Here is a 16,356-nt window from a genome sequence, read left to right as displayed (position 1 = left end):
TAGAACATAAAAAACATTTTCAAGTATACAGAATACAAAAAAGAATTGCATATGAAATTATGAAATTCTGTTTTCTTTTGAAAATTGTATAATAAATTCAACCCATTACTTTTATAATCATCCTATTTGTTCCTGTTTTTCTCTGAACTTTCTTCTGTTCTCTTTTGTGCATTCTAAAATGTTTCAATGACTCACTTTTTGAGATCATTATTGCTAACCTCTCCCCCTTACTTCTTTAAAATCAGAGGGAAAACCCCTCTTAATAAATAAGCAAATCCAAACAAAACAAAACATACATTAGCCAGGTCTAAAAACATTGATCTCTTTCTACACCTTAAGTCCATCACCTCTCCAGTTGAAGCAGTATGGCATCCTCAGAAAGAGAAAGGATGACTTATGTACCAGGTACATCAAACCACCCCCACTACTTTCACTACTACCCCCAGCCTAGAACTCTGAATGGGAGTATTCAGAGCAATATCCACCCCTCCCAATATACACACACTTCTGGACTCTGCTCCACAGCCACTATGGAGTGGGGTAATCACTATGGAGAGGGGACTCACTTTCCTCACCATTTCAGCATCAGGCACATACATGTATAGACCCTATCACTTTGCTTGGCTGATACAAACTCTCCATAGGGAGGACTGGAGAGTGTTTGTCTCTGGGAAAATGGTGATTGAATGTAAATGAAATATCTTGGAGACATGGTGGAGCTTGAGTAGATATTCAGTAATTTTCTGGTTGGCTTATCATGGGTCAAAGAGGAAACTATGATTGGATTCAGAGGCATTCAAAAATACTTTTCCACTTCAACTACTTACTTTTTCCCTCCACATTTGGTCTTGGGAGATCTTTTCATTCTCCGCCCCCCAGATTACATGTCAGTGCAATTTTTAATAATTATTTTCTGACATTTTGCAATCCATATTCTCTCCTTCCCTCCCATCTCTCTCCCCTCCCCAAGAAGACAGTTATTATGGGTTGCATATGCATTATTATATGATACATATTTCCATTTTCCAAGTTTTGCAGCCAATGCCCATTGAAAACTTTGGAAGCAAAGATTGCTCTTTGAGAGCAATAGTTAAGAGCCAGGTCAATTGTAGTTGAAATTTAGGCTCATATTGGCAGTTATACCACATCTAGACATGATCTTGGTAGGATTATGGCTATATATGAACTGAACTAGGCTTGAAACCTATTCCTTCTGAGACTTAAGGTGATGTTGGAGAGAATGTGCCTCTCTCATTCCTCCATGGTGTTGGGAGTAGCGGTGTATATTTGTCCTTGCTATAGCTTTGAAATAAATATTCCAAAGGCAAAGCTAATTGATGTTAAATAATTAAAGGAAAGTGGGGTGTCAGTCACTATTTCTTAACAACTAGAAGAACATAGTGAGTGGGGACTTGAGACAAGAACAGCACCCCAATCTCTCAGGATTATTTCCTAAAACTCCAGAGTGTATGTAGCAGTTATACCACCAATGTTAACTGCTGACCAGTTGGCAGATTAGCTCAAGAGCCTTGGGAATGGCAGTAATCACCAGACCATGAATGATGCTTCCATTCTAGCAACTGAAGTCATCATCTGGAGAACCATCTCCTGTGGAGGTGAGGCCTGGCAACTGCATTTGTGGGGTTTGTAGTCATCACTAATAAAGACCTAGGAAAAAAGTTCTTACCACTAAAACCATTGTCACTGTCAAATAGTTCAGCATCAGAAACTGATAATGATTTTTTATCATTAAAAAAAGATGCATTACCATCTGCTTTGCTGCTTCACCCTCAGGACTAAGGGACCTTTCTCTCTGATTTGTAATGGAAACCTCCTACATATATTTCTCTTCCATTAGAATATTAGCTCCCTGAGAGCAGGTGAGGCAGCTAGGTGGTGCAGTGGAAAGAGTGTTGAGTTTGGTATCAAGAAGACATCTTCCTGATTTCAAATTAGATATGTGACTCTGTCTGGTCAAAACACATAACCCCATTTACCTCAGTTCCTCATCTATAAAATGAACTGGAGAAATAAATGACAAACCACTGTAGTATCTTTGTCAAGAAAATCTTAAATGGAGTCATGAAGAGTCAGACATGACAAAAAAACCCAATAATTTATAGGTACCAGCTCTTTCTCTTCTCCTTTCTTTGATTAAGAGGTTTATTTGCTTGATTGCTTTCTTTCCATATTATCTTCTCCCTTTTTTATCCAAAGATATTTTATTTTTCCAATTACCTGTAATAACAATTTTCAACACATATTTCCCAAAATTATGAGAACCAAATTGTCTCTCTCCCTTTCTTCCTTCCCCTTCTCAGAGATGGTAAACAATTTGATCTAGGTTATACATGTATTATCTTGCAAAACATACTTCCATATTGTTCATTGTTATAAGAGAATATTCACATAAAATCAAAACCATAAAATAAAACCATAAATAAGCTAATACGTAAGAGAGTATGCTTTGATCTGCATTTGACTCCAGCAGTGCTTTCTTGAAGTGGAGAGCATTCTTTGTCATAAGTCCTTCAGAACTGTCCCCGATCATTGTATTGCTGAGAATGGCTGTCTTTCATGTTTGATCATTCCACAATATTACTGATATTGTGTAGATTGATTTCCTGCCTCTGCTTATTTCACTCTGCATCAGTTCATGTAAGTCTTTCCAGCTTTCTCTGAAATCACCTTGCTGATCATTTCTTATAGCACAATCATATTCCATCACCAACATGTACCACAATTTGTTTAGCTATTCCCCAATTGTTGTACATTCTCTCAGTTTCCAATTCTTTGCCAACATTAAAAAAGCTGCTGCAAATATTTTTGTACAAATAGGACTTTTCCCCTTTTTTATGATCTCTTTGGGATAAAGGCCCAGTAGTGGTATTACAAGATCAAAGGACATGCAAAGGTTTAACATCCTTTGGTCATAGTTCCAAATTGCCCTCCAGAATAGTTGGATCAGTTCACAACTCTACCAACAGTGCACTAGTGTCCCAATTTTGCCACATTCCCTCCAACTTCGGTGACTTTTTTTTTTGTACCTCAGAGTTGTTTTAATTTTCATTTCTTTAATCAAGAGTGCTTTAAAACATTTTTTTCTTGTGATTATTGGTAGCTTTGGGTTCTTCATCTGAAAATTACTAATTCATATCCTTTGACCATTTGTCAATTGGGGAATGACTTTTTTCTTATAAATTTGACTTAGTTAAATTTGAGAAATTAGATCTTTATCAGAGATATTTGTCATAAATTTTTTTCCCAGTTTGTTGTTTCCCTTCTAATCTTGACTGATTGATTGTTTGCTTTTTATTTTTTAATTAAAATTTTAATTTAATTTAATATAATCAAAAGTATTCATTTTATTTTATTTCTTATAATTCTATCTCCTGTTCCCTTCTCCATACATCTGCCAGGTAAACTATTCAGTGTTATCCTAATTTACTTAGGGTATCACTCTTTATATATAAACCATAAGCCCATTTTGAACGTATCTTGGTATGGGGTGTAAGATATTAGTCTATACTTAGTTTCTGCCATACTGTTTTCCAGTTTTCCTAGTAATTTTTGTTCAATAGTGAGTTCTTTTCCTAAAAGCTGGAGTCTTTGGGATTATCAAGCACTAGGTTATTAAAATCATTTACTCCTATATATTGTGTATCTAATCTAGTCCACTGAATCACCATTCTTTTCTTAGTACCAGACTGTTTTGATGATTGCTGTTTTATAGTATAATTTGAGATCTGGTATTGCTAGACCACCTTATTTTACATATTTTTCATTAATTCCCTTGATATTCTGGACCTTTTATTCTTCCAGATGAATTTCATTATTTTTTATAATTCTATAAAATTATTATTTGGTAATTTGACTGGTATGGCACTGAAGAAGTAAGTTAATTTAGTTGTCATTTTTATTATATTAGCCTGGCCTACTCAGGAGCAATTTATGTTTTTCCAGTTTAGATTTGACTTTATTTGAGTGAAAAGTGTTTTGGAATTCTGTTCACATAATTCCTGTGTTTGTCTTGGCAAGTAGATTTCCAGGTATTTTATATTGTCTGGAGCTATTTTAAAAGGAATTTCTCTTTATATCTTTTACTGTTGTTCTTTTCTAGTAATATATAATAGAAAAGCTGGTGATTTATGTGGGTTTATTTTGTATCCTGTCACTTTGCTAAAATTATTATTTCAACTAGTTTTTTAGTTGATTCTCTAGGATTCTCTAAGTATACCATCATACCATCTGTAAAGACTGATAGTTTAGTTTCCTCATTGCCTATTTTAATACTTTAAATTTTGTCTTTGTCTTGATAAAGCTAACATTTCTAGTATAATATTAAATAATAGTGGTGATAATGGGCACCCTTGCTTCACCCATTATTTAATTGACATAGTTTCTAATTTATCCCCATTACAGATGATACTTATCGATGGTTTTTAGATAGATACGACTTATCATTTTAAAGAATGGCCTATTTATATATAAACTTTCTAGTGTTTTTAATAGAAATATGTGTTGTGTTTTGTTGAAGGCTTTTCCTGCATCTATTGAGATAATCATGTGATTTCTGTTAGTTTGGTTATTTATATGCTTATTATGCTGATAGTTTTCCTAATATTAAATCAGTCCTGTGTTCCTGATATAAAACCCACCTGGTCAGAGTGAATAATACATGTGATATATTGCTGTAGTTTCCTCCTGCCTTATATAACAGTACCATGGCATATCATTGGACAAAAAAAAATTAAAAATCATTGCTTTAATTTCCTCTTCATTGGTGGTGAATTCACTCTTTTCATTTTTGATGCTGGTTATTTGATTTTTCTTCTTACCTTTTAAAAATCAATTAACGGATGCCCTCTCTATCTTATTTTTTTCAGAAAAGCAACTCTTAGTCTTATTTATTAGTTCAATATTTCTCTTACTTTTATTAATTTACAATTTAGTCTTTAATTGGAGTTTTTAATTTGTTCTTTTTCTAGTTTTTTTTTAGTTGCAAGCTCATTTCATTGATCTACTTTTCCTCTATTTTATTAATGTGTTTAGAGATATAAAATTTCTCCTGGTTCTACTTGGCTATATCCTATAAAATTTGAAATTTTGATATGTTGTCTTCTCATTGTCATTCTCCTTAATAAATTATTGTTTTTTTATAAATTGTTTTTGATTCACTCCCCTTTTAGCATTAGATTAGTTTCCTATTAATTTTTATTTGTTTTTCCTTGCACCCATCTTGATTATAATTTTTAGAGTGCTATGAACTGAAAAGGATGCATTGTTTGTGAAGATTTTATGCCCTAATCATGGTCAACTTTTATGTAGGTGTCACATACTGCTGAAAGAAAGGTATATTCCTTTCTATTCCCATTCAGTTTTCTCCAGAGATCAATTAGTTTTAACTTTTCTAAAATTTCATTCACTGTCTTCTATTATTTCTTGTTTTTTTTTTTTAGTTTGACTTTTCTAGATCTGAAAGGGGGAAGTTGAGGTCCCCTACTAGTATAGTTTTACTATTTATTTCCTCCTGAAACTTATTTAATTTCTCCTTTAAAAATTTGGAAGCTATACCATTTGGTGTATATATTTAGTATTGATATTACTTCATTTTCTATGGTACATTTTATCAAGATGTAATTTCCTTCCTTATCTCTTTTAATTAGATTTATTTTTCCACTCTTGCTTTTTTAACTTCAGATAATGCACAATACGTTCTGTTCCAGATCCTTACTTTTACTCTGTGTGTATCTTCCTGTCTCAAATATGTTTCTTGTGAACAACAGATCATAGGATTCTGTTTTTTAATTCACTCTGCTATTTGCTTCCTCTTTATGTTCTAGTTCATTCTCTTCACATTGTTATGATTATCAAGTGTGTTCCCCCTCCATCTTATTTTCTCCTTTTTATTCTGCTCTCTCTCCTTTCACTTTGTCCCTCATCACAAGTGTTTTGCTTTTAATCACCATTCCCTACTTCCCCCTCCCTTCTATTACTCTCCCTTGTCTTACTCCCCTCTTGTTTCTTTATAGTGCAAGATAGGATTGTATACCTAGATGAAAATGGTTGTTATTCTCTTTCTGAGCCAATTATGATCTCATAAAAATTGAAGTTTAAGCATTACTTTTCTCCTCCTTCATCCTCCCCACAAGTATAAGTTTTTTTGTGCCTGTTTAGGTGAAATAATTTACCCCATTCCACCTCTCTCTTCCCTTTTCTCTCAGTGCAATCCTCTTTCTCACCCCTTTTTTTATATATCATATCATCCTATCAGCTTCTTTCCACATCCTCTCTCTTTGTATATTCTTTCTAACTGCTCTAATCTGGATAAAAATTTTAAGAATTACAAATATAATATTTTCATTTAGAAATATAATTGTTTGACCTTACCGAATTCCTTAAATTTTTTCTCTTATTTACCTTTTTATGTTTCTCTTGAGTCTTGTATTTGGACATTAGATTTTCTGTTTTTGGTCTGGTCTTTTCATCAGCGATGTTAGAAATCTCTATTTTACTAAACAGCCATTTTTCTCCCTAAAAGAATATACTAAGTTTGCTGGATAGATGATCCTGGATTGTAAACCTAGTACTTTTGCCTTCTAGAACATCACATTCCAAGCCTAATGATCTTTTAATGTGGAGGCTGCTAAATCCTGTGTAATTCTGACTGTATCTCTATGGTATTTGAATTGTTTCTGGCTGCTTGCAGTATTTTCTATGGCTTGGGGATCTTGAATTTAGCTATATTTTTGGGAGTTGTCAATTGCGGATTTGTTTCAGGAGGTGATAGGTGAATTCTTTCAATTTCCATTTTACCTTCTTGTTCAAGAATATAGGGCAATTTTCTTTGATAATTTTTTGTCATATGATGTGTAGGCTTTTTTTAAACCATGGTTTTCAAATAATCCAATAATTCTTAAATTCTTTCTCCTGGATCTGTTTTCCAGGTCAGTTGTCTTTTTAACGAGATATTTCATGTTTTCTTCTGTTTTTTTTTCTTCTTTTGATTTTGTTTTATTGTTTCTTGATGTTTCATGAAGTTATTAGCTTCTAGTTGCCTAAATTTGAATTTTTAAGTGATGGTTTTCTGTTGTAAGCTTTTGGACTTTTTTCCATTTGACCAATTCTGCTTTTTAAGCTGTTATTTTCTTCTTGCATTGCTTTCTTTTCTCTTTCTCATTTTCCCTCTGCCTCTATTAATTGGTTTTTGAAATTCTTTTTAAGCTCTTCCAGATCTTGAGACCAATTCATATTTTTCTTTGAATTTTTACAGGTAGCTGCTTTGCTTCTTTCATTGTCATTTTCTGAGTCTACATCTTATTCTTCTTTTTCCCCATAAAAATTATCTGTCATTAGGAGGTTGTTGGGGGTTTTTTGTTTTGCTAATTTTCCTAGCCTTTTTAAAATTTTTCTTTTATCTTAAAGGTGGGCTCTGTTCTTAGGGTAGAAGAGGCACTTTCTTAAACTTCAGTTTTTACTTGCTGTTACACTTAGCTCTATTTCTGGGATTCTGCGAGTTTCAATTCTTCCTAGGAGGTATGCTGGCCTGTGGGCTGAGAGCTCTGAAATCTATCTCCCATTGCTGATTCAATCACTCCCTGGGACTGCTGAGGGCTTGCAGAGCTCAGAGCACTGTGAGCTAACCTGTGCTCTGGCTCAGGATTCTAGCCTCAGGTTTGGGCAGGGCTTTGGGGCTTGATCAGGTCAGGCATACTGTGGACTGTCTTGCCCTGGAGCTTGCCTTGCCTCAAGCTTGGCTAGGAACTTTGGTCATGCTCTGGGCTTACACAGGCCAAAAGTAATCATGGAGTGCCTTGTGCTGGGCTTCAGGACCTTACTACAGGCTTGGGTAAGGACTATGGGATTCCCCTTGGCCGTACACCACTAGGCACATTGCTGACTGCCTTGCACCGGGGCTTAGGGCCTTGGTTTGGGCTTGGTCAGGGACTCAGAACCTTTTTTGGGCCTGTTGCAATCAGGCATACTGTGGACTGCTCTGTTATATGGCTTGGGGCTTTGCTGAAGGACTGGGGCTTGGATCAAGGGATATGTATAGGGTTGCACTGCTGTTGGCTTAGTCAGGGTCTCTGAGTCTCCATGTTGGTTTGGGCTCAGGTTCAGAACCTGGAACAGTAGATGTAGGGTTTGGTATGGGGCATGTTTCTGATCTGCACCAGTACTTCTTGGTGGGGTTTTTCTGCTGGCTGAACTCCCCTCTCACCCCAGGGAACCAGACCCTTTCTGCCTACCTTTCAAGTGGTTTTCTACAGGAAATTTGCTTTACTCTGTCCCCTTATTTGTTCTGTCACGTCAATATTTTTATTTTGAAGCATTGTTTTAAGGTTGGTTGTAGAGTGTTCGATTGGTTCAAGTTTTTCCTGCTTCTACTCTACCGTCTTGGTTCTGCCCCAAGAAGGACCTATCTTCTTTCTTAATACCCTTCACTTTCCTGCTGAATTTGATATATTTTTATACATAACTTTTTGTATGCAAATGTAATTCCCATGTGTTTGGCTTTCTTTTGTCTGCTTTGAATAAGAGTGAGGCTAGCTGATACCTGCTTCCCTCATTTCTTCTAATTATGTTTCTATAATCTTTTTATGCAGCCTACTTACAAAAAATAAGTTTCATCCTCTTATTCACCTTTTCAATACTAGGATATTCCTCTTACTTTTTCTTTTCTTTCTCCTTTTAAAATCCTCCACTCCTGGGACCTCTGTTTTCCTAATTTGACTCCCTTAATGCCCTTTAAAGATATTAATATTCTGAAGGGACACTTGCTTCTTTTCCACTGAATTGTTATAGAGCTTCTTCAAGTTTTTAAGACTAAAATTAAATTTTATTCAATCAATGAAAATTCACATTTTTCTCTTCCAACTTTCCTCCCCCTCTTCATTGAGAAAGAAAGAGAAATAAAACTCTTGTTATGTACATTTATAGTTTAGCAAAACAAATTCTTCCTTTGACCATGTGCAAAAATTAAAATAAAAAAGTCTTAATCTGTATTCTGAATTTGTCACAGTTCTATCAAGAGGTAAGTAGTATGTTTCATTGAGTCCTCCAGAATTGTGGTTAGTGATTACATTGATCAATATTTCTAATCTTTTGAAATTGTCTTTACAATAATGTCATTATTGTATAAATCATTCTCCTGGTTCTACTTATTTCTTTATTCATCAGTTCATATACATCTTCCTAGGTTTCTCTGCTTTCATCATTTTTATACCATGTTCAATCATTTGTTCAATTATTCTCCAAATATTGGAAACTGCCCTTGTTTTCAATTCTCTCCAGCTACAAAAGAGCTTTTATAAATATTTTGGTACATACAAGTTCTTTTTCTTTTAGAGTATAGACCTAATATTATTATTATTGGTTGAAGGGATGGTTTATTTAATAACTTTGGAGCATATTTTCCAGTTGATTTTCAAAATGGCTGAACCAGTTTATAGTTCAGCCAATAGCACATTACTATACTTGTTTTCCCACAATTACTTCAGCATTTTCCCTTTTCCTCCTTTTTTCCCTTCATCTTTTCTACATCAATCTGATGGATTTAAGGTAGATTCTCTGAATTGTTTAAATGTGTATTTCTTTTATTTGTAATGATTTTTAACATTTGTATATGGCTATTGATGTCTTAGATTTCTTCCTTTGAAACGTGCCTGTTCATATTCTTGGACCATTTTTTAAATGAGGAATGGCTCATATTCTTATAAAGTTAATTTAGTTTTTTATATATCCTAGAAATAACATCTTTAGCATAGAAACGACAAGTTTCCCCATTCCCTTTCATTGATTTCTCTTCTAATTTCAGCTTCATTGGTTTTGTTTGTACAAAAACTTTTTCAATTTTGTGTATTCAAAAGTGTCCATTTTACCTCCTGTGTGTTTTGTTTGCTTACTAAATCTAACCCATCCTTACAAACGATAGGTAAATTCTTTTTTGCTCCTCTATGTTTTGATGCTACCCTTTATGTCTAAGTCATGTACCAATTTGGAACTTTTGTTGGAATATGCTATAAGATGCCAGACTTTGTCTAGTTCTCACTGCAATACCTGGAATCTTTGGGTTTACCACACACTAATAACTTACTGTGTTCATTTGCTTCAGGATATTATGTACCTAATTACTTCCATTGATTAACCTCAATATTTCTTAGATACAATTAAAAAAATTGTTATTCTGCACTAAAGTTTGAGATCTGCTTGCAGTTAAGACCCCTTCTTTCTCATTTTAAAAATTACTTCCCCAGAGAGTCTGGATCTTTATCCTTCAGATGAATTTTGCTTTTATTTTTTCTATCTCTATAAAGTAATCCTTCGGTTATTTGATTGGTATATCATTAAGTAAGTTAATTTAGGAAATACTGTCATTTTATTATGTTGTCTTGACCTACTCATGACCAAGTCATATTTTTCTCATTATTTCTATGTCTTTTTATAAAGAATGTTTTGTAATTGTATTCATATACTTCCTATGTCTGATAGACTTCCAAATATTTTATGCTTTCTATAATTATTTTAATGGATTTTCTATTTACATATCTTTCTCATGAGTTTTCTTGGCAATATACAGAAATGTCAATGATTTATGTGACTTTATTTTGTATCCTGCAAATTTGCTGAAGTAGTTAATTATTTCAATTAATTTTTTTGTTGATTATCTAGAGTTCTATAAGGAAACCATAAAATTATCTGTAAAAAAGCAATAATTTGATTCCATCTTTGCTTATGCTTATTCTTTCAATTATTTTCTTATCTTATTAATATAGTTAGCATTTCTAATGCTATATAGGATAGTAATGGTAATAATGAGCATATTTGTATGTTTTAATAAGATATGATATTTTGTAAAAAGCTTTTGCTTTACTGATATAGTTATATGATTTTTAGTTTTATTGTTATTATTATGTCTGTTACATTTATGCATTTCCTATAATTAAACCAGATTTGCAGTCCTGGTACAAATCTGACCTTGTCATAGTGTACAATTTTTGTGGTGATGTGATCACCTTCCTAAAATTTTAGGCTAAAAATCTAGGTAGTCAAAGTAGTGCAGGAGATAAGGAGCATTGGGCCAGGGGTCAGGAAGACTTGAATTCAAAATTAATACCAGAAACTTAGTACCTGTATGAGCTTGGGTGGAAGTCACTTTACATCTCTTTGTAATAATGGCTTCACAAACTTGAGTTTTAAAGACAAACAATGACAATATGCAACAAATGCATAGGGTGCTTCTTACTCTCCAATGGTGCAGTGTACAAGACCAATGAAGCTCCTAGTAGGATCCCAGCCACTCTACAAACTTCCGGGCATTGCACCTCTCATTTTGTTTCTGTACTATTCATAGCTGTGAATGTGCCCAATTGTCAACTCAAAAGTGAAAATGAGGTTTACTAATAAGATCATATGAATGCCCTGAAAGTTAAACATGGCAATGTTGAGGAATGACTGCAAATTATTTAAACTTTTTGTATTGAGTTCTCTGTTTTGACTTTTCATGGTTAAGGTATCAAGAACATATTGATATCACAAAAAGAATTTTGTAATATCCCTTCTTTTCCTATTTTTTGAACAGTTTTGGAGTATCAGAATTAATTACTCTTTAAATGTTTAATAGAATTCACTTGTAAATCCATCTGGTTCTTTGTTTTTTTTTCCCTTTGGGAGTTAATTTACTTAGAGCTTGTTAATTTTTTTTTTGAGGTTAGATTACGTAAATCCTCAATTTCCTGTTCTGTTAGCCTGAATATTTTTATATATTTTTGCAAATATACATCCATTTAATTTAGGTGATCAGTTTTGTTGGCAAAAAATTTAATGAAATAGTTGCTATTGAATTTACCTTTTTCATTTTTGATACTGTAATTCAATTTTCTTCTGTTTTGAATTAGCTAATTGTTTACTTATTTTTTAAAAGCTCTTAGTATTATTGATTAATTTAATAGATTTTCCCCTTGCAATTTTATTCATCTTTTTTAAAAAATGTTTAGGATTGTTATTATTTTGGTTTGTAATTGGGGGATTTAAATTTGTCAGTTACATAGGAGTTTTTAATTTACATGCTCCATTCATTGATCTGCTTTTTCTCTTATTGATGAAAGTACTTAAAGATAAAAATGAATCCTAAGGACTACTTGTTCTGCATCCCAAAAATCTTGGCATATGGTCTCATTGTGGTCCTTATCTTTAACACATTTCTATCTTTTTTTGCTAAGTCTGGTTTTGTTGTTGCCTAGTTTTTTAGAGCTACTAAGTGGTTCAGTGGATAGATTACAGTTGCATAAGTCAGGAAGACTCATCTTTCTGAGATCAAATCTGACCTCAGACACTTATTAGTTCAATTGTTTTATGGGTAAATTCATCCTGCTGAAATTCATAGTAATTAATGTTAATTTATGTTTTCCTCTATTTTATTCTCTTACATGCTTACTTCTATTTGTTTCCTGCCTCCTTTTTATAAAGAATTACAGTGATGAGAGAGGAGTGTATTCAGCATTAGGTGTGCTAGGTTTGGTATAGCCTTACTTTGCTTCCCTGCTTCTCTTCTTTCTCCCTCACAATGAACCATAAAACAATTTATTTTGTTTAGGATTAATCCCTCTCTTAATATATTTTTCCTTTTATTCTCCTCCTTTCTCCTTCCCTTTCCTTCATGTGTGATACATATTTCTGTACCCAGTTCTCTGTGTATTCTTCCTTTATTTGACCAATTCAGAAGAATCAGGTTCAAGTTTCATCCTGTCTTTGCACCTCTTCATTATTGCTTATTCTATTTGTACATCCTGATTATATGAGTTTTTTTTCACTTTTTTTCCTTCTCCCATGTTCTCTTTCCCTCTCTTTCCCATTCTTCTTTTTAAATCATCAAAACTTAACAAAATCATTTCCATGGGGGGCAGCTGAGTGCCTCAGTGGATTAAGAGCCAGGCCTAGAGATAGGAGGTCCTAGTATCTAGCCTCAGATACTTCCTAGCTGTGTGACCCTAGGTAAGTCACTTAACCCCCATTGCCTAGCCATTACCATTCTTCTGCCTTGGAATCAATATGCAGTATTGGTTCTAATATGGATGGTAAGAGATTTTTTAAAAAATCACTTTCATGCTCTTTATTTAATTAGACCCCCCCTCTAAATCCCCTGAAGAGGATGAGATTTCATCATTATAAAAAACTCTCATCTTCCCATGTTAAAACATAAATAGTTCATATTTGTTTAGTTCTTGAATACCTTGGAAGCATTTTTTCCATTAAAGGTCTGTTTCCTTCCCTCTCCATCCTTCTCCCCACTGCAGAGGATTATACTCTGTTTTTTTTGTTTGTTTTTTTAATATATTTTATTTGATCATTTCCAAGCATTATTCGTTAAAGACATAGATCATTTTCTTTTCCTCCCCCCACCCCCCATAGCCGACGGGTAAGTCCACTGGGCATTAGATGTTTTCTTGATTTCAACCCATTGCTTTGTTGATAGTATTTGCATTAGAGTGTTCATTTAGAGTCTATCCTCTGTCATGTCCCCTCAACCTCTGTATTCTGGCAGTTGCTTTTTCTCGGTGTTTCCACTCCCATAGTTTATCCTTTGCTTATGAATGGTGTTTTTTTCTCCTGGATCCCTGCAAGTTGTTCAGGGACATTACACCGCCACTAATGGAGAAGTCCATTACGTTCGATTATACCACAGTGTATTAGTCTCTGTGTACAATGTTCTCCTGGTTCTGCTCCTCTCGCTCTGCATCACTTCCTGGAGGTTGTTCCAGTCTCCATGGAACTCCTCCACTTTATTATTCCTTTGAGCACAATAGTATTCCATCACCAACATATACCACAGTTTGTTCAGCCATTCCCCAATTGATGGGCATCCCCTCGTTTTCCAGTTTTGGGCCACCACAAAGAGCGCAGCTATGAATATTTTTGTACAAGTCTTTGTGTCCATTATCTCTTTGGGGTACAGACCCAGCAGTGCTATGGCTGGGTCAAAGGGTAGATATTCTTTTGTCGCCCTTTGGACATAGTTCCAAATTGCCCTCCAGAATGGTTGGATCAGTTCACAGCTCCACCAGCAATGAATTAATGTCCCTACTTTGCCACATCCCCTCCAGCATTCATTACTTTCCTTTGCTGTTATGTTAGCCAATCTGCTAGGTGTGAGGTGATACCTCAGAGTTGTTTTGATTTGCATCTCTCTGATTATAAGAGATTTAGAACACTTCTTCATGTGCTTGTTAATAGTTTTGATTTCTTTATCTGAGAACTGCCTATCCATTTCCCTTGCCCATTTATCAATTGGAGAATGGCTTGATTTTTTGTACAATTGATTTAGCTCATTATAAATATGAGTAATTAAACCTTTGTCAGAGGTTTCTATGAAGATTTTTTCCCAATTTGTTGTTTCCCTTCTGATTTTAGTTATATTGGTTTTGTTTGTACAAAAGCTTTTTAATTTGATGTAGTCAAAATTATTTATTTTACATTTTGTGATTCTTTCTATATCTTGCTTGGTTTTAAAGCCTTTCCCCTCCCAAAGGTCTGACATGTATACTATTCTGTGTTTACCCAATTTACTTATGGTTTCCTTCTTTATGTTTAAGTCACTCACCCATTTTGAATTTATCTTGGTGTAGGGTGTGAGGTGTTGATCTATTCCTAGTCTCTCCCACACTGTCTTCCATATACTCTGTTTTTGTTGGGTAAGTTATCTTTTGCCTTTGGAATATGATATTCTAAGTTTTATCATTCCATAATATTGGCTCATGCTAAATCTTGTATGATCCTGACCATGGCACCTTGGTACTTGAATTCTTCCTTTTTTATGGCTCACTTTCCTTTGACATGAAAATCTGGAATTTTACTATGATGTTGCTGGGAGTTTCTACTTTGGAGCAGCATCAGCCAATTAGATACATGTTTTATGACTAAAGAAAGTAGAGCTAAAAATGAGAAGTTGTATAAACATTTGAAAACGGAGGTATGATTTCGGAAAGAAAATCAATTTGACTGATGAAATTTGAGGTGTGGTGACTTTTAAAGTGAAAGATGAATTGTCCAGAGTTTGGTGGCTCTTACTGATAGGTCAGAGAAGTGGGTAAAAGAGCTGGGTGACAGAAGAGCTTGATCCAAAAACCAAGTTGAAAAGCTGCCATGTTGGGGCTAATGGAAGACTTCAGCTGTGCATTTCTGATCTGAGAAATAATTGACTCTATTGGCCAATGGCTCTAGTGATAGAGATTATCCTTCAGGTTCACCTAGAGTTGGAGAAAATTGAAGCTTTTCAGAAGAGTCTGTTGTTCTCTGCTACTACTTCTGGCTTGAGAAAAAAAAGCAGAAATGGATTTGTAGTTGTTTTGACAATCAACCTGAGCTGTGCTGCTGTGATTGGACAATGCAACATTTTGGTGAATTAATAACTCTTTGGTTGGTCTGCTCATCAGGATCCAGAAGTAGCCAGCTAGATGAGATTGTCAGTTCACTGTCTTAAAGAGAATGTTCCATTAAGAGGTAGCACTTTTAAAATGCCTTTTTAAGGATGATGGCTAATTAAGAGCTGGCAAAAGCTATATTCAAGCACTATACCTCCTGTGCCACCTAGATTCCTTAAATATCTAAAAGTGCCATTATTGAGAGTGGCCAGTATTATAGAGAGAAAACACATTGGATGGGGGATCCAAAACAAGAGTGGTGAGTAGGGGAAGTATATTTACCCTCACTACGGTTACTCACTAGGACCTTGAGTTTGTAACAATGTGGATATAGTTTATCTCAGGGAATATAGATTTGTCAGTGTAAAAGCAGATTTCAGTGATAGAGCCAGTCTCAGAGATTGAATAGAGTGTTGATGGAAGGGAATACAAAATATATATGTAATATAATTATACACATATATACACAAATATCTTGTGTGACATGAGTAAGTATTTATACTCCGCTTTGTAGTCCCTCTGTACATTTAGTATATTACAATGACAATTCTTGTTTCCTGGAATGGAAAGGGCTCGTGGTGAAAGCAAAAAAAAAAAAAGAAAGGTTTCTCATTTATGGAGCACAAAGGAACTGGGAAGGCACTGTGGTCATCTTATTTTTTATTTTAAAAACAGCTAAAGGAATTCATATTGCATTGTTTCTCCCCAACCTGCCTATTGAAGCCACTGATATTTCTTGGGTACTAAGCAGCCACCTTATAAAGTAGTAAAATTCTAGAAATCATAATTTAGGAGCTGGAGAGTGACCTTTATTATAATCTCATACAAACCCCTAGTATGTACTTTGCTGCTAGAGCTCTGATAGGATTATTTTATTAAAATGTGGATGTACTAAGACATTATTATTTTATATATGCCTGAGCTGGACCTCCCCAAA

The 16,356-nt window shown here is 34.3% G+C and overlaps 1 protein-coding gene across 4 annotated transcripts in view; it reads left to right on the top strand.

Annotated features, from left to right (window-relative positions):
- The window catches only part of RBM20 (RNA binding motif protein 20), a 243,365-nt gene that overhangs the window by 15,184 nt on the left and 211,825 nt on the right, over positions 1–16,356 (top strand). The window lies entirely within an intron of this gene.

This window comes from Monodelphis domestica, chromosome 1 (genome assembly GCF_027887165.1).
Source record: "Monodelphis domestica isolate mMonDom1 chromosome 1, mMonDom1.pri, whole genome shotgun sequence".
NCBI lineage: Eukaryota > Metazoa > Chordata > Mammalia > Didelphimorphia > Didelphidae > Monodelphis > Monodelphis domestica.
Note: the sequence above shows the minus strand (reverse complement) of the source record. Positions and strands in the feature narration are given on the sequence as shown.